This window comes from Pseudorca crassidens, chromosome 4 (genome assembly GCF_039906515.1).
Source record: "Pseudorca crassidens isolate mPseCra1 chromosome 4, mPseCra1.hap1, whole genome shotgun sequence".
Taxonomy (NCBI): domain Eukaryota; kingdom Metazoa; phylum Chordata; class Mammalia; order Artiodactyla; family Delphinidae; genus Pseudorca; species Pseudorca crassidens.
In genome coordinates this window covers 31,716,981-31,743,496 of record NC_090299.1, presented here as the reverse complement: position 1 = coordinate 31,743,496, position 26,516 = coordinate 31,716,981, and the positions used below count along the sequence as shown (strand labels likewise).

Below are 26,516 nucleotides of genomic sequence, written 5' to 3'. Positions count from 1 at the left end.
GAGCACACATTTTGAGTTTGACTAGATGAAAAAAACTATAAGCTGATGATGTTTTCAGTATCATTAATACCATGACAGAAACAATTATAAATGTCCACAGACTTAAGTTATGGCCCAGGAACCACTATCTGCTCTTCTTTAATTTGACTTACCCCTGCTACCTAAGAAATAAACTGTTGCCCTGTTTTATGAGCTACTTTAAGTTTCAGCTTCTCCCAACTTGACACTCTGGGCTTGTTTCTACATACCGCTGTGTGTAGGTACATGAAAAGCATTGGACCTTCGGGATGTGTGTCTTCTTGAGACATCTCTTTCTTAGCCCAGTTCTTACTTTATCAGGTATCTTACCTTATCAGGTATTTATCTAAGCTAACTTGACTCTTGACCTTATAAATAGGCAATTGAATTGATCCTTTTGATAGAGTAGCTCAAGTTGGGAGATACAAAGATTAGCCCATGAGATTATTGGTGGGTGTTAACAGTGCAACCAGTGTCCCTACAGGCAGGGACAGGCATGGTTTGGGGATACTTTGAGGCCATATTTTTAGGCACCTTTAATGTTAAGAGGCACATGTACTACCTGATTGAATATGAATATGCATTAATTTCTTCTAACAGTACCTCAGTGTTCCAGAAATAGCTTAAATATGGGGAACCTCTGAAGGGTTTCAAGTGAGAGTAAATTTTTAGAAAGATCAGATTTTCCTGTGGAAAATCCGGCGCGGGAGAAGATTAAGGCAATCCAGGGGAAACACTGGTGGCTGGAAGTAGGGTCAGGTTAGTGGCAGTGGTGGGTGAAGTCAAGAGAGAGGTCATAGCTGGAACGAGGTCCCAAGTGAAATGAGAAAGACATTCTCTGAGGGTGGGGCGGTCTTTTCAAAGGAGTGAACATGGCCCACTGAGAGTATTGTATGGTGTCTGCAGTGTAAACTAAGTTGCTTCCTATTATGGGCCTTATTGGAACGTAGCATTGTTGACCAGTCGAAGTCTATTCATCTCTACCCGGCATTTCAGATATACTTACATTTTTTAATTTTAATTTTAATTTTTGGCCACGCCGAGCGGCTGGCAGGATGTTAGTTCCCCAGCTAGCAATCGAACCTGGGCTCCGGCAATGAAAGCACCAAGTCCTAACCACTGGACTGCCAGGGAATTCCCTTGTTCTTTAATTTTTATAACAACTTTATTGAGATGTAATTCATACCATAAAATTCACTCTTTTAAAGAGTACAATTCAGTGATTTTTAGTGTATTCACAGAGTTGTGCACCATCACACTATCTAATTTTAGAACATTTCTATCATCCCCAAAAGAAACCCCATACACACTTTTTAAAAAAATTTACTTATTTTTGGCTGCGTTGGGTCTTTGTTGCTGCACGTGGGCTTTCTCTAGTTGCGGTGAGCGGGGGCTACTCTTCTTTGCGGTGCCTGGGCTTCTCATTGTGGTGGCTTATCTTGTTGTGGAGCACGGGCTCTAGTGTGTGGGCTTCAGTAGCTGTGGCTCACGGGCTCAGTAGTTGTGGCTCGTGGGCTCTAGAGCACGGGCTCAGTAGTTGTGGTGCGTGGGCTTAGTTGCTCCACAGCATGTGGGATCTTCCCGGACCAGGGCTCGAACCCGTGTCCCCTGCATTGGCAGGTGGATTCTTAACCACTGCGCCACCAGGGAAGCCCACTGCGCCACCACTGCGCCACTAGAAACCCCATACACGTTGATATTCACTACCGATTCTCTTCTGCCTCCAGCCCTTGGCAATGCTCATCTACTTTCTCCATACCTACTTCTCTCAGAGGTACGGACTTGCCTCTTCTGCACACTTCAAATAAATCGAATCGTGCAATATGTGATCTTTTGTAACTGGCTTCTTCTATTTAATGTTGTCAAGGTTCATCCATGTTCTAGCATATATCACTCCTTCATTCCTTTTTATTGCCAAATAATATTTTATGATAGGGATACACCACATTTTGTTCATCCATTCATCAGCTGATGGACGTTTGGATTGTTTCCATTTTTGGCTGTTATGAATAATGCAGAATGAACATTTGTGCACAAGTTTTTGTGTGGACTAGGGCTTTCATTTCAAGAACATTCGTTCTTGAGTCTCTTCCAACAGTTGAGTATTTTTGGTGAAAGTGGGATCTCAGTTGAAAATCAGTTTCTGGTTGTGGATATGTATGTATATGCCCTGTAATTGTTAAACATACATTTTCATGAAATCTGTTAAGCATTTAAAAGGTATATATACGTCAACTACCAAATACCGTGTGTGTGTGTCTTTGTGTGTGTGTGTCTGTCTGTGTGTGTATCTCAGTCTATACTCTTAGGATATTCATATGGTGGTTCTATGAATTGTAAACTTCTGGAAAATGGTATACATTTTACTTCCACCCACCAGTCAAATTTCAGCTACTTAAAATCCGTTGAAAGAGAGGAGGGAGAGGTGACTAGGTGGAGCATAGCGGATTTTTAGGGCAGCGAAGCTACTCTAATACTTTAATAGTAGATACATGTCATTATACCCATGTCCAAACCCATAGAACGTATGCCAGCAAGGGTGAACGCTGCTGTAAACTGTGGACTCTGGGTGATTATGATGAGTCCACGTAGGTTCACTGATGGTAACATATGTACCACCCACTCCATGGGGGACGTTGATGATGGAGGAGGCTATGCATGTGTGGGGAAGTATGGGAAATCTCTGCACTTTCTGCTCAATTTCACCGTGAATCTAAAACTCCTCTAAAAAATAAAGTCTATTTAAAAACCCATTAAAATATCACAGCAGTTGTGTGTATTTCGAAGGGAATCCTCCACCATTTTGTTTGAACATGACAGATTATGCACCGCACAGCAGCCTGGGTTTCGGTGACACTGAGTTTGCCTGTGTATTGGCAGTTCCTCACCTGCTCTGCAAAGTCCTCGGGGACCTGGCGTCTGGCCTCTGGTCTCCGCTGCACTTCTGTATTCCTGAGTTTCAATGCTCCATTGCCTTTCCATTCTCTCAACCTGCCTGGCTCATTCCTGCCTCAGGGCCTTTGAACCAGCTGCTTCTTTGACCTGCAGTGCTCTTCTTCCATATCCCAGCCCCCATTATTATTAAGTCTTAACTCAAATAGCATCCCCTCACTCCCTAACCACTTGCTCTAAATCAGCCACGCCAGCCTCGCTCTGATTCTGACTGACTTCTCTCAGTGGCATTTATCACAGGCTGCTTTTATCTGCTTGTGAGCATCATGATGGGAATCCACCTACCTTCCTCGCTCCACCTCTGAACAGGTCTGTCAGATATTAAATTAATGTTGGTGGAATGCATGGCCAAGTTGCTTTTCTCCCCCTGAAATTCTGGTACCTGTTAGAGCCAGTGTTCTCCCATGACTCCCGCAGGGAGGGCAGTATCATAGAACTCATCGTTTCACCCTCACCCCCAGAAAACCAGCAAAACATAACAAAGCATCATTCTTATTTAACCTCTCACTTTCTCTGCCTTTTAGAGCTATCATCCTCTGCCCCTCCCACTCTTTGCAGAAAGGATCTGCTACAAGACTGAATGTGTTCACTGCTTCGAGGACCAGGGACCACGGTGGGATTTGCTGTGCTGCCATCTGCAAACAGTAGGTTGGGTGCTTCCTGGTGCTAGATCAGAAGTGTGATTTGCGTCCGCTGAAGGCTGGTTGCCTACCAGTTGTCCTGCAACTTCTCGGCTATCTTCTCTTTTCTAGTTAAGACATTTTGAAAATGCCTTAACTCTGAGAATTTCTGTTTTATCCTCAAGAGAGTCTTAGATTTCAAGCTGTTTCAGGTGAGTGGATGTTTCCTTACTTATTGGATTATTGTCTTAAATGACAGCAAGAGAAATAGAGGTGACACCAAAACTTCCTAACCTCTTTGCGTGACTGCCAAAATACAGCGCTCAGTAACTGCCTCAGCTGTGCATTAAGAAAAATTAGTGGCACTAAAAATCTTCAAAGAAACATTGGTCAGCTATGCACCTGTTCAACAACATTACTGAAATGATTACTAGCAAAGTTATTCTGTTTCTGCACTTTTTAAACTAAGGTCAAAGAAATGTGGTAGTTATACCCATTCTCTGCCCACTGAGGAGGAAGGAAGTTTTCGCGTTCATGATTGACATTGTGCAACTCAACTCACTGTCTAAACTAATTTGAATTTAGTTCCTAGGATAATTTTACTCTTGAAAATATAAATAGGAGTTGCATTTTTAATGCACAAGATTTTCTTTTCCTTCTCTATAGCTAGGGCACCTTAGGAGCGGGGCTCAGTTGGCTCTTATGATAGCCATTCTTCTTCATCATTACTAGTTAGTGTGGTGTTTGCCTAAAAAATCTTCAGCCCAAAGATGGACCCCAGGGCCATGTAATCCCGAGTTAATTAAAAATAAATTGTTAGGAATATTTAAGAGTCACTGTTCAGCACAGCATTCCATAGGCGTATTTGTTTGTCTTCTGTAAAATTCAAAATAATTCTAAGAATGTTGCTAGGATTAGAATGCCCGTATGGGCCAATACTAGGAATGACAACTATTTCTGAATATTTGACCGCAGTGATATCTCTCCCTTTGTCTGATAGTGTCTGTCCCATGGAAGCTGGGTAAAGAAAAGAATTCATGTATTCAACAGATACTTACTGAACAATTTCTGTGGGCCAGGCGCTCATTTCAGTGTTGCGAATGAGGCAGTGAACAAAGCAAAATTCCTGCTTTCATGGAGCTTTTAAAAAGCCCCTAAATAGGGCTTCCCTGGTGGCACAGTGGTTGAGAATCCGCCTGCCAATGCAGAGGACGCGGGTTTGAGCCCTGGTCCGGGAAGATCCCACATACCGCAGAGCACCTAAGCCTGTGAGCCACAACTACTGAAGCCCGCGCGCCTAGAGCCCGTGCTCCGCAACAAGAGAAGCCACCGCAATGAGAAGCCCGCGCACCGCAACAAAGAGTAGCCCCCGCCCGCTGCAACTAGAGAAAAGCCAGTGCGCAGCAACAGAGACCCAGCCCAGCCATGAATAAATAAATAAGAAAAGCCCCCAAATATCCTCAGCAAACAGACGGGAGAAGGGAGGCGCAGATAACTTGACTCACTCTCAGGTGTCCTGGGAAAAGCTTCTAGATGGCAGACAGGCACAGATGAAAAGGAGAGAGTTGGAACCTGATTTGGAAAATAAGATAAAGCAATCTTAATGCTCTAGTTTAATCACTGCAAAATAGAGAAGCTTATTAAAACAATAAACAAAAAACAGGTGCCAGGGTGATGTGACCTAGGCTTAGAAAAGAAGGATTACTTTTCAAGGATAGCATTTTACTTCATGTTTTTCAGGTTCGCAGATTTCTGCCCAAATTCTGCCTCCACCACCCCGTCCCAGCCTCAGCTATCAGTGCCTAATGCAGCCTTCCAGAGTATCTCTGTGCACAAATATGAATTCATATTTGCCCCCTTCATAAAGTAAAAGATAGCAAACTATACTTTCGAACAATGTATTTTTTTCTCCTGATATATGTAGGAGGGTTTAACAAATCAGTACAAAGAGAGCGTCCTCATTCTTTTTTTTTTCTTCTCTCAACAGTCACAGAGTAGTCCATTGTATGGATGTACCACAATTTAAATAGTGACCTATTGATGCACATTTGGGTTGTAGCCAGTCCTTGCTCTTAAACAATGCCGCAATAAATAACTGTGTGTGTAGGTTATTCTGCATGTACACAATTATATGTGTATAAATTTGCAAAGTAGAATTGCCAGTCATAAAGGATGTGTATAATTTTCGTAGCTGTCTTGTCAGATTGCCTCCCAGAGGGGATTTATCTTATTCTCACTCCCTGCTAGAAACTTGTGAGACTAGCTGTCATTTGGGTCAGGATTTTTCACCAATCTGATAAGTTAAATGGTTTCTCACAGTCTCAGTGTAGGAATACTATTCATTCAGAATTTTCAATGGCATTTTTAAGAAGGAAGTGCCCAGAAAAGTAAACAGGACTAGAGTTCAGCTCTTTTTATTATGCAAAAAAAAAGGACACTGAAGGCCATCTTAGCTCTGCTACTATGTAAGTTAAGACAATGTCCACGTTAAAAATGCTGCATTTTAAATCCTGAAAATATACAGGGTAAAAGTGCTTCTTAGGATCTTGATGTACCTAGGTGACCTGCTAAGAGTAAGACCTTTCTCCTATAGTTTGGTCCTGTATGGTAGCTAATTGAAATAGAACAGTGGACAAAAATGAGTTAACACAGCAGGTCTGAGACTGCGCTCCTTAGAAACACCCACTTGCAAGGTTGGCCCTTGACTGGTGGTACCTGGTAACTTAGATTTGAGGAGGGTTCCCACCGTTTCCTGGTAAGAATGGCTCACTGTGCCTGGACTGTTTATGCAAACAGTATGGTTTCTGTTGAATGCCTGCTTGCATTCCGGGAGTGTGGAATTTAGGTACATGTCTAGCAGAAGGTTCCTATGTGACCAGCCCTAATAAAAACCCCAGACACAGAGTCACTAACGAGCTTCTCTGGGAGCCGATATTTCACAGGTGTTGTCACAACTTCTTGGGGAAATTAAGCACCACCTGTGTGATTCCACTGGGAAAGGACTCTTGGAAGCTTGCTCTGGTCTCCTCTGGACTTTACCCCATGTACCTTTTTCCTTTGCTGATTTGCTTTGTATCCCTCTGCTGTAAAAATAGCCATGAGTACAACTGTATACTGGGTCCTATGAGTCCTCCTAGTAAATCATCAAACTGGGAGTGGTCTTGGGGACCCTGACCCAGTCAGCTTGCAAAGACTTTAATATTCTCTCTGTCTATATTGGTATTAGTGGTGAGCGACACATATTTTTAGCATGCAATTAATTGACCTTTGACATTGTATCTTGACTTGTAATCTGTGTTCTATTGTAAAATGTGCTTCAGAGTTCTAACTGTGATTTACATCTAACAAGTGGAGGCAACAAGATGGCGGCTGGATATTGGAGAGTTTTTTTTTAATATATAAATTTATTTATTTATTTTTGGCTGCGTTGGATCTTTGTTGCTGTGCGCAGGCTTTCTAGTTGTGGTGAGCGGCAGCCACTCTTCGTTGCGGTGCACAGGCTTCTCATTGCAGTGGCTTCTCTTGTTGCGGAGCACGGGCTCTAGGCATGCGGGCTTCAGTAGTTGCAGCACGTGGACTCAGCAGTTGTGGCATGCGGGCCCTAGAGTGCGCGGGCTCAGTAGTTGTGGCTCGTGGGCTCTAGAGCTCAGGCTCAGTAGTCGTGGTGCACGGTCTTAGTTGCTTTGTGGCGTATGAGATCTTCCCGGACCAGGGATTGAACCCATGTCCCCTGCATTGGCAGGCAGATTCTTGACCACTGTGCCACCAGGGAAGTCCCATATTGGAGAGTTTTATGTTGAGTGGTGAATCCACAACTGGTTCTTTGGTCTTCCCAGTGTCTATACTTAGGCACCACAAAAAAGAAACCAAAAACTTCTTGCTTTAATTTTCTATAATTTGATTATTAGGTAAAGGAATTTATTCATATTCTTCTGGATTCATAGCCACAGAATTTTAGCTAGACAGTCTGATTTCTAAGTATGCTCTGATTTTAAAGCTTAACTGCAAACCAATAGTTCTGGAAACATCACTTAGCATAGCAGATCTTTGTCCAAATAGGACCTAAGGTCTAAAGATTGAAATAAAGCTTATTTTGCATAATTGTATTATATTAGCATCCCGTTTTAAAGTTTTCAAATGGAAAACTGATAAAAGTGTTAAACATAAAGATTTATTTCTTTAAGCTGCTTTTTTTTTTTTTTTTTTTTGCGGTACGTGGGCCTCTCACTGTTGTGGTCTCTCCCGTTGCAGAGCACAGGCTCCCAACACGCAGGCTCAGCGACCATGGCTCATAGGCGCAGCCGCTCCGCGGCATGTGGGATCTTCCCGGACCGGGGCACAAACCCGTGTCCCCTGCATTGGCAGGCGGACTCTTAACCACTGCACCACCAGGGAAACCCTAAGCTGCTTTTTAAAAAAGAAATTAGATGGCTTCTGAAGAGAAGTGTTTGTATGGTTTAAAAATACTACATGTAGTCCAGAGCAGTGGTTCTTCATGCTTACGGTTGACGGGTGTATTTTTGTTGATAATAACTAAGATTGAATGACATTGTGGCAGCCATTGTTGTTAGTGTTTTACATATAGAACCTCATTTAACTTTGTGAGGTAGCTATTATTAACTCCAGTTTGAGACAGAAAGAATTTAAGCAATTTGCCCAAAGTTAAATGATTGGCTGGCCAGAACATGGCAGGACTAGAATTTGAATTTAGGTCATCTTTCTCTATAGGCTGAGCTCTTAGCCACTCTGCTTTCCTGGGTCTCATGGTAGCATCTCACTGGTGCTACAGAAAATTGGTTCTTTGAAGAACCTTATACATTTATCCTTGGGTATAGGGATGATCTGGTAATTTTCTGCTGAGAGTAAGAAATGTTCATCTTCTCAGTTTCTAAGTGTCAGAAATCATATGTGGGATCCTTCCAAAACACAAAACGCTCCTTGATCCCATTATCCTGGAGGCAAAATCTAAGTATCATAACAAGGCCTTACCAACCTCTTCATAAGCCAACCTTTCCGCATTTCAGCCAAGCTGACTTTCCTTTTGTTCCCATACACACAAACCACATTCTGCTTTGCTCCTTAAGGCCTTTTCACGTGCTATTCCTTCTGCCTTAAATAACCCCACCCGCACCTTGCCTGACTTTTCTTCATCCTTCAGATCTGAATTGAAAAGTCCTTCTTCCAGGAAGCCTTCCCTGACTTTCCTGAACTGAGGGGCATGTGTGTCCCTGTAGCATCTTAATTTTACTATCCAAACATTTATCTCCTCATGTTGTAGTTATTTGTTTCCCCAACTAGACACAAGCTGTGTGAGGGCAGGGACTAGGTTTGTCTGGTTTACTTGGTCATAACAGGCACTCAGATAGCAGACATTCAAATACCTAAATGAAGGTTAAATAAGGTTTTGAAAGATGAGGCAGAATTAGCAATTTAGGGACTTCCCTGGTGGTGCAGTGGTTAAGAATCCGCCTGCCAATGCAGGGGACACGGGTTCGAGCCCTGGTCCAGGAAGATCCCACATGCCGCGGAGCAACTAAGCCCATGCGCTACAACTATTGAGCCTGCGCTCTAGAGCCCGTGAGCCAAACTACTGAGCCCGCGCGCCACAACCATTGAAGCCCGCGTGCCTGGAGCCTGTGCTCCACAACAAGAGGAGCCACCTCAATGAGAAGCCTGCGCACTGCAACGAAGAGTAGCCCCTGCTCGCCGCAAATAGAGAAAGCCCATGCGCAGCAACAAAGACCCAACACAGCCAACAACAACAACAACAACAACAAAAATTAGCAATTTAGCTTTCGGAGTACACAAATGCAATAAACTGTGGTGGTATCATAGATGAAGCTCTACTCCCATTAATTATCCGAATTCTTCAGTTATAGCATGGGAACGAACATTCTTTTGTTACTGAAACTCGCTTTAAGCAGGTAGTCAGCAACAACTTCATGAGCTTAAATACTAAGCTTTCTGCTGGCAGTTTCGTTTCCCAAGTCTAAACTGCATTTTGGGAATCTGAAGAACGAAGCTCTATACCTCCAGTTATATGCATGAGCCTAAACATCTCATAGGGCTGCAGCAGGTCCACTCATGAGCTCTGAACCCCAAATTGGGAGAATCTGCTTACACACGGTTAAGGACTTAACAATACTTTGGAGAGCGGTTCACCCCCCCATGTTGCTTGCCAGCAGTAATTGTAACCTGCAGTTATCCATTTGTAGATAATGAGAGTACCCATTTCTTAAATCTGCTGTGGAATTTGTCTGGTGGACTTCAAGAAATTTTTAGACATGGGAAAAAATTTTTCCCTAAAAATACCTTTCAAAAAGAAAATATTTTGGAGAAGATAAAGTTTTAACATATATTTAAGATGAAAATCTTTGCTAAGTAAACTTATACACCCCTTTGTCAAGAACAAAATAAAACATCTATTATTCATTATATTTTTAATAGTACTTAAAGATATCAGGCATACTGAAACCCCTGTGTTAGGATGAATATTATTTGATGAAGGGAAGAAGAAAACTTTCTAAATTATATTTGTCCCCTTCAGTCCATTAGCATTAAATAAATTTAGGATTCAGGACTTTCCCACTAAGATTAGAGGTAACATTTAGGCACATCCTTACAATCTTACTTTCTGTGTCCATAGCTCACATGGCTGAAAAGGACCAGACAAAAAAGCAACATAGTATCTAGTATGTATACATGTGTGTGGCTTTTTTAAAACCACTTTCCCCCTTTGAATATTTAATGCATAGAAATGATTAGTAAGAATGGTAAATCCATAAAATCTTAGGGAACTAGTAATAACTGGTGGAAGAAGTTACATACAATGCAAACCCAGAGTGTTTTATTCTAGATTTTTGGCTTCTAGAGTGACCTAGGCATGCGTGCTACTTTATGTTTAAAGACAAAGCTCAGCAAGGTGACCTTAGGCTGCCAGTGACATTTATTTATTTACTTATTTTTGGCTGCGTTGGGTCTTTGTTGCTACGTGCGGGCTTTCTCTAGTTGCGGTGAGTGGGGGCTACTCTTCATTGCAGTGCACGGGCTTCTCATTGCGGTGGCTTCTCTTGTTGCGGAGCACGGGCTCTAGGCACACAGGCTTCAGTAGTTGTAGCTCACGGGCTCTAGAGCGTAGACTCAGTAGTTGTGGCACACGGGCTTAGTTGCTCCGCGGCATGTGGGATCTTCCCAGACCAGGGCTCCAACCCGTGTCCCCTGCATTGGCAGGCGGATTTTTAACCACTGCACTACTAGGGAAGCCCCGACATTTATTTATATTCACAGTGGTGTTTGAGGGTGAACCCCTTCAATTCTGAAGCTACTTGTATTATGGTATCAGTTCTTTCAGGTAAAAAGACAGGTATATGTAAAGGTGTAATAGTTTTTCTGGCCTGAAATATGGTCCACCAAATGAGTCAACCCTCTGGTTGCCTGAAAAAAATTCCTTCTTTGACTATGAGGTCAGAATTAGTGACTCAGGACTGTTCAGGAATATATAAACTGTGAATTCATGAGAGAATTAATTCTTATAGGGATGGCAAGTAACTTGCATGACAGCCTATAATTCCAATTCACTTTTATATGTAAGAATCCTGTAATTGCTTTTTGTGTTAAAGCTCTTCTTCAGAACTCAATAGAAAAAATAATGTAGCCTGTATTTCAGCTACAAGAGATCTGTAGATTCTGTGCACAGCATAGTGGCCTTTGAATTCCCTGACTTGAAAAGAATTGAAGGAGCCTCTGCTCCCAGTGACATGGAAAAGAACAGTGTCAAGGTTAAGCATGAAACCCACCGTCTAGTGCTGGGAGGAGTTCGTACCGAATAAATATCTGTCCTGCATCTGACTGTACCTGTGCCTGAGTCACTTTCCTCCTGCCAAACACAAACAGGTTACTAGGCAACAGGAGTGATTCAGACACTCTAAACATGTCACCACAGTGAAATGTCCATCTGCAAGATTTCCAGGAAATGCCCTTCTTGTAAGTCACTGGGGAGCTAGATAAACATTCACACAGGCACCGAAGGCATCAGATGACCCAGAGCTAGTAGCTGTGTGTTAAATTGTAGGGCCAGCTAATATCTGGAAGGAAGTCGTCTCTCAGGGCAAACACAGACTGTTATCTGCATGGTAACTGTGGGAAGGAAACATGGAGGAGAAAAAGGTGAAATCTCTCCCCAGAAGGACTCATGGGGAAGGAAATCCATTGCTCTTGGGGTGGGGGGAGGAATAAAAAGCACATTCCAGATTGTTAAAGTAGACCAAGATTTCAGAAAACCTAGCAGAGCGGCTAAGATTGCCTGGGTTCAGATCCCACCTTTGACCACTTGCTGGATTTCTGGGTTTCACTTCCTCATGCCTCACATGGAGGTGATAAATGGTACCCACTCTGTAAGGTGGTTGTACGTATTAACATGTTGATGTTGGGGAAGCTCCAATGCCTGGTATCATAAGCTCTGGGGAAGTGTAATCACGTCCTCCATCCTCCAGGCATCTCCCTAAGTAAGGGGTGGGGGCAGAATTGTGTAGGAATGAAGGAAAACCCAAATGAGGTGAGAACTTTTCAGGGATTTATCTATTCTTTTTATCATTTTGAGAACTGCAATTATAGAAATTATAGCATCTTTTAAGAAACGTCTCCAAGGGTTTTCAGCATTACACACTTTGAAAATTATTTATATATTGATAAAGTACCTCAGGATTATGCAGGGGGAGGAGGATATAATCATGGAGATTGCTTGAGGGCTTCCAGGGTATCAGTAATATTCTGAAACTATGTATGGGTTTTTGCTTTACTATTTTTTTATACTTGATGTTTTATCCCCCTCTTTATATAAGATGTATTATAATTAAAAATGCAGTCACCCAAAGTAAAGCACTCTTAAATTGGGTGAAATTTTGGGGTCTTGTATCCCATATGGAAATTATAATTATGCAGATCCATTATTGACTCCTTTAGAAAAAGAAAGGTGCTGGTGGTATTTTGGAAAAGGGTGAGATAGAGCTGGAGTCTTTCAGTGTGTGAACTGACACGTTCATTCACAGCCGTTCTAGTGCCTCTGAATGCCAGGCCCTTGGCTGGTGGCCACATTGACACAAATCAGACGTGGACTGTCCTTGCACCTTCTAACCCAGCAGAGGAGATACCCTGTGTAGGCTGCAAACTACAAACCGTAGGCTAGACTAAAGAAATGGGAGGAGCATAGGTAAGGGGAGAAAGGCATGGCATTGAATCCCAGTCTGATCTTTTAAGAGTTCTCACTTCCCTCGAATTTATTTTTTGAAGGGAAAGCAGAACGTTAGCAGATTGGATTGAGAATACGTTGCTGCACGTTGGGCTGGGCTGAGTGGCACAGCAGTGCTGCGGTGACTTGAGAGAGTTGTGAGATTAGGAACTGTCTTTCCTCCTGAATTTGGAGAGTCTGGTTCTATCAGGTGGGGATGCATCCCAGGGAGGGATCCACTGTAAAGTCAAGTGAAAGAAGGGGATTAGAGAAGTGCCTCTCAGGGTTGTCTCAAGAGCTCAACGTAGTAGTCCATGGTGTAGCACTGGTACCTGACACCATTTTATTCAGTAACCATACAGATTTCTTTATTACCGAACTAGCAGCCAAATGACTTAAGGGTAACTTTTAACTTTCTGTAAAAGGTAAGAGACAAATCCATTTAACTCTAAAATTTCTCACTTTCCCTAAAGCCACAATGTATAGTGCTTCATTCACTGAATTTAGCATTGAAGGTAGCATTGTTTTATATTGAGTCTTATACCTTGAATAACTTTCTGAGTGTAGAATATTGATTTTGGGGAAATACTTTTTTTTTTTTTTTTGGCCACTCCGCACGGCATGTGGGATCTTAGTTCCCCAACCAGGGATTGAATCCGTGCCCCTTGCATTGGAAGCACGGAGTCCTAACCATTGGACCGCCAGGGAATTCCCAGGGAATGCTTTTAAGTTTGACTTGTTTTATAAAGAACCTAGAGTTTTCCCATTAATTAATTAATTATTCAATAATTAATTATTGAAGATAATTGGTATACAGTAATATCATATAAGTTACAAGTGTGCAATATAGTGATTCACAATTTTTAAAGGTTATACAACATTTATAGTTATTATAAAACATTGGCTATAGTCCCTCTGTAGTACAGTATATCCTTGTAGCTTATTTTATAGGTAATAGTTTGTACCTCCCATTAATTTAGATTCTCAGTCTTTCATCAGGAATCTTTATGTTATTTGATGGAAAACTGTATTAACCATTATTCATAAAAGCTTACTGAACCAACATAACTTATTTTCAGAAACACAAGAAGCCATAAATAATGCCTCAAATGATTCAGATGAACTTCGATGGAGTTCACTTAACTTTATTTGTTGCAAAAATGTTTGCAGTAGGAATTTGTTATTTTAATTAATGAAGTTCTAACACATGATCGGCTGCTTTTCTAAAGTTATTTGTTCCTCTGCGTGTGTGTGTATGTGTGTGTGTGAGAGAGAGATGTGTGATATTAAAAGTGGAATAGTCTGCTACCCAGAAAAAAAAAATCAATCTAGGATTGCTAATCCTAATTACCAGAGAAATCTAGTCTTATTGGACTCTGTAACTTGTCTGCCTTTAAACATTAATGGTAGTAGAATAGGTAGTTTAACTCTTCAAATCAAGATATACAATTTCCAGTTACTTGGAACATTTTTACTTCTTAATTTTTAATATTTCATAAAAGGCCTTTTAAAATATAGTTTATACTAATTTGTATTATTTCCTAATTTTGAATCTGCATCCACATAGTGGTCAGTTGGTATAATAAAGAATAATACTTGATTCTTTTATACTCTTTGGTATTGGTCCTGAGCTGACTCAATAACTTTCTATTTACCTTGCATCTAATTAACCACCTCTTATTCTATGGGATAGGACCTTTCACTTCAACCTTATGAAATTATTTTCTTCAGTTTTAATGTCTTATTTCTTCTCTATTTAATTAACCTGAGGTCAGAAGCTCTTTATTAAAATTTTATTTAATTGGCTTCAATCATGGTAGGAAAGGGGTTCTGCATCAGGCCCCCCACAAAAGTCTTCTTACTCCATACAGATGCCCAAATAGTGGATGGAACCTAATGGGTGATTCTTCCATGAATTTATTTCCCTTTTCATGTGCTCTGTTCTGACAGGATGACTTCTGACATTGAGAAATAAAGACATAAGCTAACAATTTTAAAATTGTAATGTGCCAATGGCCAATCATTTAACAGAGTCCCCTATTTGAGAATGTGAGACAGGTAAGGCAGAAGAAACTGAGGACCAAGGGGATTGCTTTAATTCTCATCAAGTAGTAGAGTCAGGGTTAGAACCCAGATCTTAGGATTCTAAGATGTTACCTTACACGGTTGACCTGTATTTATTTTTTTTCTGGTATTAGCAAGGGCATGTTTTAGGGGCCATGGTTATTGAGTGAACTTTTGTTGTTCATTGTTTTAATAAACTCATGTGGACCTGTTACCCATAAATTACCTGCATCAAACTAATTAAAATGCCAAAACATTTTAAACCTTTGAGAGAATCGATTTCTCACCCACAGGACCAATCTCGTGGTGTTCTGAGCACTAAGAGGAAATACCTAGACCCTCTGATGGTTAGTACACTCTTTATCAGTAAGGTACCTTACTCTACTTCTTTTCTTTCTGTGAGAAATGAGATTTTTGTTTGCTTTCTTTAACCGTCTTTGGTGGAATCACCAAAAATACAATAATCAATTGACTTCACAATGTGAATTAGATTTGTTAAAGCCCCAGAGAAATCTTCTCGTCTACCTAGTTATTAGGCATGGCCTTATTTTTGTAGATAAGGAAAGCTACCAAAGTGGTCAACCAACATTTCCAAGAAGACTTTCTGACAGTTGATCTTCAAATATAGGTTTCTGATTGCACTTTGGTGAAAATCTATGCAGAGAAAGCCTGTTTATTTAGCCAGTTATCTGTTGAAGTACACTAATGTCCTTGATGAGTGCATTTTTGTTTTTAGAGTTGGTGCCACTTTTAGAATAAAATGAAGCAATTATCTGCTCCAGTAACAATAGGATTCTGAGCTTTTTTTAGAGTTAGCGTCTTCTTTTGCCACTAGCTCTTTTGTCCCTGTCGCTACCACACCCAGATATTTGCCAAATATCAAGTTCACATTTGAAAGCTTCATGATTATTAAATATAATGTTTAAGTAATTCTGTGGATTTTCTTATTACTGAGATCTTTGCACTGATGTCTGATTTGCCTCTCTAGAACACCATTTATAAGAGGTTTTGTGTAATAATTGTGCATGAATATATAGTCAAAAGGCAAAGTAACAAATGGTGACCGTACCATGAAAATGTCAGACACAAAGCACCCCAGAGGGGAAGGTTGGTTTCTATCTAACAAGCTGGAAGTTATAAATTGGCATTTGTCTTTCAACGGGGACACTAGGTTTTGTAACCTCTCTGGGCAGTGAGTGCTGTGTTTGACAATTCTTTTCTGAGTCCAGGAGTTGTAGCAAGAAAGGTTGTTTGGAGGAAGTGACATCTAAGCTGGAACCTGAAGCGTGAGAGGCAGGTGAGCAAGCAGGAGGGTAGGGGCGAGAGGAGGTTCGGGCTGCTGAAAAATTATATGGAAAGGCCTGGTAAGAGGAGATATTGCATGTGAAGGGAACAGAAGTTAAGCAGTTATGTCTGGAAACACAGGAGTTAGGGAAAGGAAAAAAAAACAACAACAACTCACAAACTGAGCCTGAAAAGGAGGGCAGAGGCCAGATTATGAAGGTCCTTGTAAGCAGTGTCACCCATCAGAAGGACACACCAGCATCTGAGAAGCAGTCTGGGGAAAAAAGATAATTGGGGAAAGGTGATCTGACCAGATATTTGTCATTAAGGAAAGAAAGTTTATTTTGTTTACCTATAACGGCATTAGTGTTCTGTTGTTTTTGCTTTTGTTTTTGTTTTTTTAAAGAGAGTCTTGAAGAGGCATACTGAAATATTTACAAGTGAAGTGATGTTTGGGATTGTTTCCCAAAAAACCCAGGGTAGGGGATAGATGAAGTAGATTTGCCCTGATGATCATTGTAGCTGATGAGGTTTGCTGTACTATTCTCTCTACTTTCAATACAACATTTGAAATGTTCTATTATAAGGTGTTTTGTTTTTGTTTGTTTTTTGTTGTTTTTTAAGTCAAAATAAGCAATGGACTTTTGGCCATAGGGAGCCATCTAAGGGCTTTAAGGAAGCCAGTAAAGCAGGAAATGGACTGGGAACAAAACCAGAGAGGGAGGGAGTGCTGCATTAAGTACTTGCTCAGTCCTTTTCCCACAGTGACTGTGGCGCTTCAGTTTCTCCTTGTGCAAGATTCATAACTTCAGGTCTTCTTAGTGACCTGTTCTCTATTATCCACTTCTTCTTAATACTTTCACTTTGTATTCAGTAGTCCAAAATACTAGTAGTACCCGATACTCCTAGTACTACATCAGCTTTCTTTTTATTAAAAAAAATTTTTAATGTATCTTTTTGGTGGTTGGATTTAATCCATTAAAAATTTGTTGTAGCTATTGATATGTTTGGACTAATTCACGCCCTCTGTAAGGAAGGGTGTTTGTGAGCTGAACTAAGCTAGAGAGAGCAGAGTTAGGTGGATAGATGGAAGATTAAAATGGACAGGACCTGGGGTGACTGGCAGGGCAGCAGAGGAGGGAGTTTGAAGCCCAGATGATAACTAAGGTTTTATTTACCCTACAAATAACCCCCCCCCAATGGAATTCCTTCATTTCCTTTAAAGATAGCCCCCATCAACCCATCATCCTTTTTGACGTTCTGAAGAAGTACCTCTAAAGTATATAAACATATTAACCAGAATGTCATTTTTCGTCTTGTTCAGTACAAACCTTGGAAACGGGCTCGCAATCTTCTGATAACTTTATTGCTGCGGATTAAGCTACAGAAGAAAAAACCGAAAACAAAAAACCAGAAAGTGAAAAACTTCTAGGCTGTCACTTTGTTTCAATTTATTTTAAATATAGGTTTTTGATAACATTTTTTTCAAAAACAATTTCAAGTGAGTATTTATAGTCAAATACTTTTATTTATATAGAGTCATCAATGAAAATTACATTTAATGGAAATAAGATTAAATATGGAATTACACCTTTTAGCTTCCTGACACTAATTGAGCATTCAGTTTATAGCGTTTCCCGACTACCTCTTGGCATGAGGTTGAGGTTTAGAGACAGTGCTTTTAATCATCCTGTGTTTTTCTAAACCTGCTTCGCTCTGTAGAAAACAGTCTGACCATAGTTTACTCCCAAGGATAGACCAGTGCTAAACCTAATAGAATGATTTTCTATTCATTACTGATTAGTGGAACTTGGCATTTTAAAAAGCTGTTTAAAAAAAAAAAAAAGCTATTCTAGTTTTAAAAATTTTTGTTTTCAGTTTTCATCTATATACCCTAGACTTCTAAAGTTTCTAAGACATATATATATATGTTTCCCTCCCCACCCTCCCCTTTTATGTTCATTATTTGAATTTTCTTTTTACTTTTACTTCTATCAGGTACCTGGTTTTACTAAACTTCAAATGCTATTTCAGGCTCTTCTCTAATTTGTAAAAGTTGTTTTTATTGCTCATTGGTCTTTTTAAGTGACTTCTGGGTGGAAGGGGGAGGGTGGGAGTTACTTAATCAAAAACCTCTTGAGGATAGGAGCCAGCCTTCTCTTCAGCTTACCTTCCTGAGCACTTAGAGCTGAATTCCACACAGAATGGAAGGCCAGAAATAGTTCTCCTGGTTGGCCCGCCATTCATTTGCCTCACCTTCCAGGCTTTCAGCAGTGTCGCAACATTTGCTATGTATTTAACCTTTGAGTATTGCTTATCTTGAGTTTGGTCGCTCTGTTTCATTAAACAGCTTTTTAAGTTTTCTATATCTGTAGTTTCTATCCTACCTATTTAAGATAAAATAAAATTTCTGCATCGAAAGTCAAATTGAGTTCTGAATCCTTATTAGATATTTGATAGCTTCAGCTCTTCTGTCCCCACATAATATCTTTCTTTTTATTCTTCCTGTGTTTATATAATAACATTGCATCTTTAACCTTCTCTTAAATCCTCATGTGGGTTAAACATTTCTTAGAAGATGCCCTGGGGTGATCAATTTTTTTAAAAGTCCATTATGACTTCTAAAAAAACAGAATAGAGGGCTTCCCTGGTGGCTCAGTGGTTGAGAGTCCGCCTGCCGATGCAGGGGACACGGGTTTGTGCCCCGGTCCGGGAAGATCCCACATGCCGCGGAGCGGCTGGGCCCGTGAGCCATGGCCACTGAGCCTGTGCGTCCAGAGCCTGTGCTCCACAACGGGAGAGGCCACAGCGGTGAGAGGCCCATGTACCGCAAAAAATAAAAAACAGAATGGAATTAGAATACTGTAAACATGCATACATTATTTCAATCTATTAGAAATGGAAAGGACTCAAAAGCAAAAATCCACGACTGAGTATGAGAGCATTTTCGGTGGAATTCCTTTTTAGTTTTAAAAAGTTGTATTTGTGGGACTTCCCTGGTGGTCCAGTGGCTAGACTTCATGCTCCCAATGCAGGGGGCCTGGGTTAGATCCCTGGTCAGGGAACTAGATCCCACATGTCACAACTAAGAGTTCGCATGCTGCAACTAAAAGGTCCAGCATGCTGCAACTAAGACCGGGAGCAGCCAAATAAATAATTTTTAAAAAGTTATATTTTTGCAGGTTTCTAGAAGCTATTTATTGTAATTGGGTCTCAGCAGGTTGGATGTTCTTGATGATCTTTTGACTTGATGGTGTACTGATTTTTTTTTCTGATAACGAATATTCATTTAAAAATTTTAAATTGAATGTTGCCTCATAAGCCTGGTGATCTAACTTTGAATAACCCTCCTGATTTATTTTTCTTCATAGCACTATATATATATTTTTTAATAAATTTATTTATTTATTTTGGCTGTCTTGGGTCTTTGTTGCTGTATGCGGGCTTTCTCTAGTTGGCGACTAGTGGGTGCTACTCTTCGTTACGGTGCACGGGCTTCTCATTGTGGTGGCTTCTTTTGTTGTGGAGCACAGGCTCTAGGTGCTCTGGCTTCAGTAGTTGTGGCACGCAGGCTCCGTAGTTGTGGCTCGCGGGCTCTAGAGCGCAGGCTCAGTAGTTGTGGCTCACAGACATAGTTGCTCCGCGGCATGTGGGATCTTCCCAACCCGGACCAGGGCTCAAACCCATGTCCCCTGCATTGGCAGGCGGATTCTTAACCGCCGCGCCACCAGGGAAGCCCCAAAACGCAACATTCTTAAGCATATACTTTTTATTGCAGTTAATTGAGGCTGAGTGAAGACATGAAATAAAGAGATTTCAGTAAATACATATTTCTGTGAAAACAACAGCAACAACTATATGTGGTTTCCAATACTTTTAGCTATAAAATGACACATTGGTAATGAAAATGTTTTTAAATGTGGCCTCTACACAAATGTAGGAAGGAAAAAAATCTCATACTCCTGCCACTTGGACAGCCATTCTTAATATTTCAGTGTACTTGTGCACTGACTGTTCTGTACGTGCATTTTTTACATATTTGAAATTGTATGAACCAAAATTAACTCTGTCAATACTTCTATAGTTAAAATAGCCATTAGCATTTTCCTGATTATAAGAATGATTAATGTGGAAAATTAGAAAATACAATCCAGAATAAAGAAAAAAATTAAAATCACCCATAAATTCATCAAGCAGTATTAATATTCGGTATATTTTCTTCAGACTTTTAAAAATATATATGTAACATACGTCTGTACATTGCTGAAATCATACTGTAATTTCCTCATCAGTAAAATCTTAAACATAATTTTAATAAATTATTTGAGAATACAGTTGTATCTAGATATATGGGTGAATACTTTTATCATAGAAAATTTGGAGAAAATAGGAAAGTACCAAATGAAACAAAAATAATTGGTAAATCTGGTAAATTGGTAAATAAAACAAAAATAATTGGTAAATCTCACGACCAGCATTAACACCTTACCTTTATTTTGGTGTATTTATTATTAACTTGTTTTTAAAAATGTCATACATTTACATTTTAAGAAAATAGGAATATGGTGCTGTTTTTTTAAATAGTAAGTTTAATGAATTTCATGGATCCTTCAAAATGTCTGCTCTAGACATTTAGACTGTTTTAATGTTTCACTGAATGTATTTTTGGATAATGTTTTTTCTGTATTTAAAACTTGTCCCAAAATAAATTGTTAGTAATAGTTATTATAATATGTCAAGAAGTAGAAGCATTTTTTTAAACTCATCATGTGTTTAAAAAGGGATTTTCAAAAAAATTGTACCGATTTATGATCCTACCAGTAACTCGTATTTTGTATGCTTCTTTCTGATTACAGCTTAAACTACATTTTAATGGGCGTTGTTTCAAGGTAACTTCCCAGTGTTCTCATCCATGGGTTACAATCGGGTAGAAGCTTGCGTATTTAATCTGTCAACGAGACGTTCTGTAGGAAGTTTTTGTTTTTAGAAATTGGGAGACATTTAGTCCCAGAAATTCTTTTCTTAGGATTTGTCAGAGGAGGTGTAGAAAGTAAGGCAGTGAACTCTGGCAATTGTATCCTTTACTTCTGTTTCCTTTCCTGACCAGTCTTCACTCACTGCATGGATAAACCAGCAAAAATCATTCTCTGTTCCTCTTGCCTCTTTCCATGTTCTCCCAGTGGCTTTCTTTTTTGTGGTACGCGGGCCTCTCACTGTTGCGGTCTCTCCCGTTGCGGAGCACAGGCTCCGGACGCACAGGCTCAGCGGCCATGGCTCGTGGGCCCAGCCGCTCCGCAGCATATGGGATCTTCCCGGACCGGGGCACGAACCCACGTCCCCTGCATCGGCAGGCGGACTCTCAACCACTGCGCCACCAGGGAAGCCCTCCCAGTGGCTTTTGAGGGTGGACTTCAGGGCTTGGGTTCATGAAATCACCTGCCCTTACTGCAAAGATTGTGAGAAAGAAAAGCTGACTTAATATGCAAATAAAGATGAGAGCCAAGGCCCACGTGAAAGCCTTGATTAAATAAATCATCATACTTAAAGGATTTTACATGTTATTTGTATAGAACCTGTCTATATGTTATAATTATATATTTATTTATTTACATATAATACCTAACCATTTCTGCTAAATAGAATATCTGACTTTTTCATATGCTGAATTAATTTTACTGTGGTTGTGTGTACTATTGCTTGGGTAGAAATGTTTCAGTAAAGGTGGTCCCCAGACTTTCAAACCTGTGTTGCTGTGTAACAGTGCCAGCCCCCAATCCCTACCAGTTTTTTGGTTTTCTAGCCAAATCCTCTGGGTTCTCCTGGTTTTGATGACAAGGATTAATGCTCACCTACAGTGCCCCTCTGGATTCCCCAAGCTGTAAGTGCCCTTTTATGGAACATGTCTTACTAGGAGCTATTTAAGTGCAGCTCTGATGTCTATACTTTTCCATATTGTCTTTCTCTTTCAAGGCCTCCTTGTAAAAACTCTGACTCTTGTACTGTTACCCCTTTTATTTCCAAACTCTCTTCCCTCTTTTTCTAATTATCTCCTGGAGGGTCAGCTTGGGTGTATTGGAACTAAATTCCTCATATTATGGTATTCCTAAAAGAAATACAAAATAAGAACTGTGTATCCTATTCTAGATTTTTGCTTAAGAGAAACAGGCAGTTGGCTAAGGGTCACTACGAAACCAGTGGTGTGCAAAAACTCACTCTGTGGTCTTTATTATACCAACAGCCACCTACGCTTTGTGGTGGAGTGCTCAAGTTTCATACAGGGGACATTTCGTAGAGTAGGCAACAAAAGACACATTTGTTTATTAAACTTTGCAACTTTGTGAACCAGCGCAGTTGGTCACAAAAGGAAATAAAACTCTAGAGTGAGCTGTTCTCCCTGCTTTGAGAGAGAAATGCCTCAAAACACTTTGGCACAGCTGAAGGTTCCTGGATCACTGCTCTTGCTAAAGACATTGAGATTTAGTTCTGAACAGCCTCATTTTCCCTAGCAGACCATGTCTGTTGACAGTTATTCTGAATATCCAGATATTCACTAACATTTTGCAAAACAATATTTAAATACTATGGTGTATAAACCAGATTTCTTTATTTCCTTCAAATGAAATTTTTTAAATATGCAAACTTTCTGGTGAAAATTATAGAAAGGGACACTTTGTGAGTTTCTTCTTTTCCTTAATTTATTAAGATAAGTGAAAATTTGATAGATAAATATTTTATAGATCTATTTCAAGTCCCAATATAACAGTCACTTGTATTCCTTAAAATTGTTAAAATGGCATTGGTAGACTCAGGATTTTAATCTTTTTAGTTACTCCTTTGCTGCCTCTTCCCCACGTGTGCCATTCTTTATGTTGGAGTTATATGCAGAAACCAAAGCCTAGGTTGGAAGCGTTGGTCAAATAAGTGCTTTTTGAGAAAGAAATAATTTATTTAAATACAACATAGTAGTTTAAGTTCTGGAAGCCAAATATAGTGACCTTAATGGCTTTGGAGAAGGTATGGCTTTTTATAGCCTCATACCATTTGAAAGCAATGGCTTATTCGGCCAGTCATTGCAAAAAACCTTTTTTGTGGTTGGCATAAGAGAATGAGAAATGAGGGCTTTATACAGACCTTTCTGGGTCTTCCATGCTTGCTTGCTTTTCCTACTTTGTCCTTTCCTTATATGAAACCGTGCTCTGCCCTGAGGGTGCCAGATGGGCTGCAGCACAGGACTTTAAAACCCAAAGAGTTGTCTAGCCTTCCTGCTCCCCACTTGCCTTTGCCCTCTACCAAAGCCTGTAGAACACCACACCTAAATTGCAGCAAGCAGATGGGACTAACCTGCTGAAGGTGCAGATTCTAGAAACTTCCTTTTCCTTAATTTTTCAGCGTTTAATTCTTGCTAACAGGAAGTGTTCCCCTTAACATCTTAGGCTATATTAAGTGATTTTTTGCACTTGTTTCGTTGGTACAGAGCACTAAGCAGAAATATAATAACAAGTAACCCATTGTATTTTAAATACATATTGCACTGTCCCAATTCTAGACTTTAGACCTCTACAAGGAAATTGTGTTAAAGTGTACCTAGGTGCAGTTTCTGAAGCAGCACTGGGGATTGAGTAAGCTTCCTGTTCTTAGGCATCTGCCTCTGTTTACAACTATGAAATGTACTAAGCGTACTAACCGCAAGCTCCGGGTTAAATGTTTCTGCTGAAGTCTGGCCTTTGCCTCCACACTAGAGCAGGATTATTTAACTCCTTTCTATGGATTCTTGCTTAAAGGTGATTGCACTCAAATCTCAAAACAAAGTGTTAATATTGTCTTCTAATGTACTAGCGAACAGCAAGCAAAGTTTCAAGATGTCATTTTTTTGAATACTCATTTAAATAGCCTGTTAATAGTATTTTATGCAAACTTTTGAAATTGTATAAAATATACACAAAGTTTGGTCACCACGTGGTAGAGGGAGAAATCAACAGGTGTATTTTATAATAATCTGAAAGGCATGTAGTAAAGGAGCTTTATTAAAGGAAAGAATTATGAAATTATTTTTAAGGAACTATCTTTTTTTTCTTCTCGTGGTTTTCCTATAATATTTAAGATACTATGCTTCCAACAAATCTAGAATATTTGTTGTTGACAAAGAAATATACTGTTGACTTTGGTCTACTTATTTGTTTAGCATGAGATCTCTAATATAGTTTAGAAAATGGTGTGTGGTTTGGGAGTATAGTGTTAAGCTCTTAGACCTAGCTTCTGCATTTCTCTCTTTCTCAAACCAGCCACTGTTGTTGGGAGAACATGTAAGCTCCACTGTCATTTAAAAATATTAAATGGAGTAGTTTTTTAATGGTTTTCAGAAACCTCTCACTTCAGTAGGTAATCTGTGCAGACTCCTATTACAGAGTAATAAGTATTAAAACCTACGGGAATCAGTTTCTAGGTATATAAACCTTTGGGGTATATAAGGAAAGCTAGGAATGGAGAAACATAATTACCACTGTTGTTCAATTAGGCTGTTAGATTTAACCTTTGTGATAAAGCCCCCAGAGTGTTTCTACTAAACCAGTGCCAGCAGCTTTTGTTTGACCATTAAACACGGAGCCGGTGGTACCAGTTAGCGCAGAATGATTCTCTGACCAAACATCTCTCTGGCAGGGTTGCTCGGGAATTAACGGAATCACAGTTCAGGTTGTTAAAAGTACAAATGTCTTTGTTTAAATTATTGAGGACTTCTTTTGCTTACCTGCTGAAGTAGTTATAAGCATTTTACCACAAACACAAACCTTCAACCCGCCTTACTTATTCTCCGGGGACATGGGTTTATCATACTGGCTGTGAATTCATAAAGGGGTGGGAAGTAAAATATGCCTGCCTTGTTCTTTTTTCTCAACACTGAAGACACCCAGGCAAAGGAGGAAGAAACCATCTGGAAAGCCCAGCCACCCCCATCCTCCAGAAGTTCTCTAAGCTCCTAGATGTATCAGGAATGGAGGTGGGGAAAGGGGTTTGGGGCAGGCGTAATCCAGTATTTGGGGAAAATGTGTGATGTTCCCCCACTCTACCCCTTAACTCTCAAAACCTCTGATTTAGGGTATTTCCCAAAGAAATACAAAGGATTATTTAAATATTCCCTAGTCTTTCACCTTGTTTTACAGCCCTCTTCTCTCTTCAGGGTCCTGTCTGTCTGTGTGTTTACTTATCTAATCTAATCTAATCTGTTCATCTACCCCCTCATTCCTTTATTCATTTGTTCGTTCATTCTCCTTACCACATGTTCCACATTGTACCAGGGATTGTTACGTTGTCTTTCCCTGGGTCTCCACCTCTCTTTAAGAGTCCTCTCCTGGAATCAGATCTGATCTTCGGAATTCTCCAGCCACAAATAAAAAGGTGAACAGGAAGTAGAATTAAAACATCCTATGAAACATTTTGCATGTCAGGTTTTCGTGAAGGTATTTTATTCTATCAAACTTAGTGATGTCAGAAACAGTTGCTCCAGGCTGAGTGCCGTACCGCCCTCTCAGGCTGCCCTGTGGACTACAGATTATCCCTTCCTGTGAAATACTCCCAGTCCCACAATTTGTTTTCAAATTTGCACAGCTAATATTTGCTCTGTGTAAATAAGTAGTATGCATTTCAACAAGTATTAAATGGTCTACCTTGCCAGTTAAAGGGATCAATTTTTTTTTTTTTTTTTGGTGAGAAAGAAAACAGATCGTCTCTTTTTCCTTGGGATCCAACTCATAGTAAATTTTGCTGAATTCTGTTAGAAAATCCTTCTGTTTTTTGTCACTTCATATTATTTAGTTACAAGTTTATTTTTGAAGCAGTTTACACAAATTTTGTAAAACAGTTTGCATTTTATTGGCTTGTTCTTGATCCTGTGTGTAGAAAACTTTAAAATGTGTGTTATTTCCAAGTCACTGCTCAAGAAGTGCTCCGCTGGTAAGTACAGCACTTTAAAGGGATAAGCGAGCCTGGAATATGAGAACAGAACATGGGTTAGTCCCTGGTTTCTAATTCTTTAGAAACCATATATCTCCATGGGCTATAGCTTTTAAAAAAACTTAATTGAGTTATAACTTTCATCCTATAAAATTCATGTGTTTTAAGGATACAATTAAATGATTTTTAGTAAATTTACAGAATTGTGCAATCATTGTCACGATCTAATTTTAGAACATTTCCATCATTCCCCCAAAGAAACTTCCAGCCTGTTTGCCGTCACTCTCCATTCCCACCAGCAACCACTATTGATAGGCTGAGTCTTTCTTTTATAACAACTGGATGCAGAACTATAGTTGTCCAGTCTACCTTAGTGTGAGATAGTAAATTAGTACCGAAAATCA

The 26,516-nt window shown here is 39.9% G+C and overlaps 1 protein-coding gene across 10 annotated transcripts in view; it reads left to right on the top strand.

Moving 5' to 3' along the window:
• Positions 1-26,516, top strand: part of SGMS2 (sphingomyelin synthase 2) — a 113,420-nt gene that overhangs the window by 31,798 nt on the left and 55,106 nt on the right. For 6 of the 10 annotated variants that reach the window (XR_010942903.1, XM_067735386.1, XM_067735379.1 and 3 more), the window contains exon 2: positions 3,495-3,614. The exons of 2 other annotated variants lie outside the window; for them this stretch is intronic. The gene's annotated coding sequence lies outside the window, so the exon portion shown is untranslated. Of the gene's footprint in view, positions 1-3,494; positions 3,619-3,669; positions 3,803-26,516 lie in introns of those variants that run through there. 2 more of the 10 variants (XM_067735381.1, XM_067735385.1) reach the window with 2 other exon arrangements.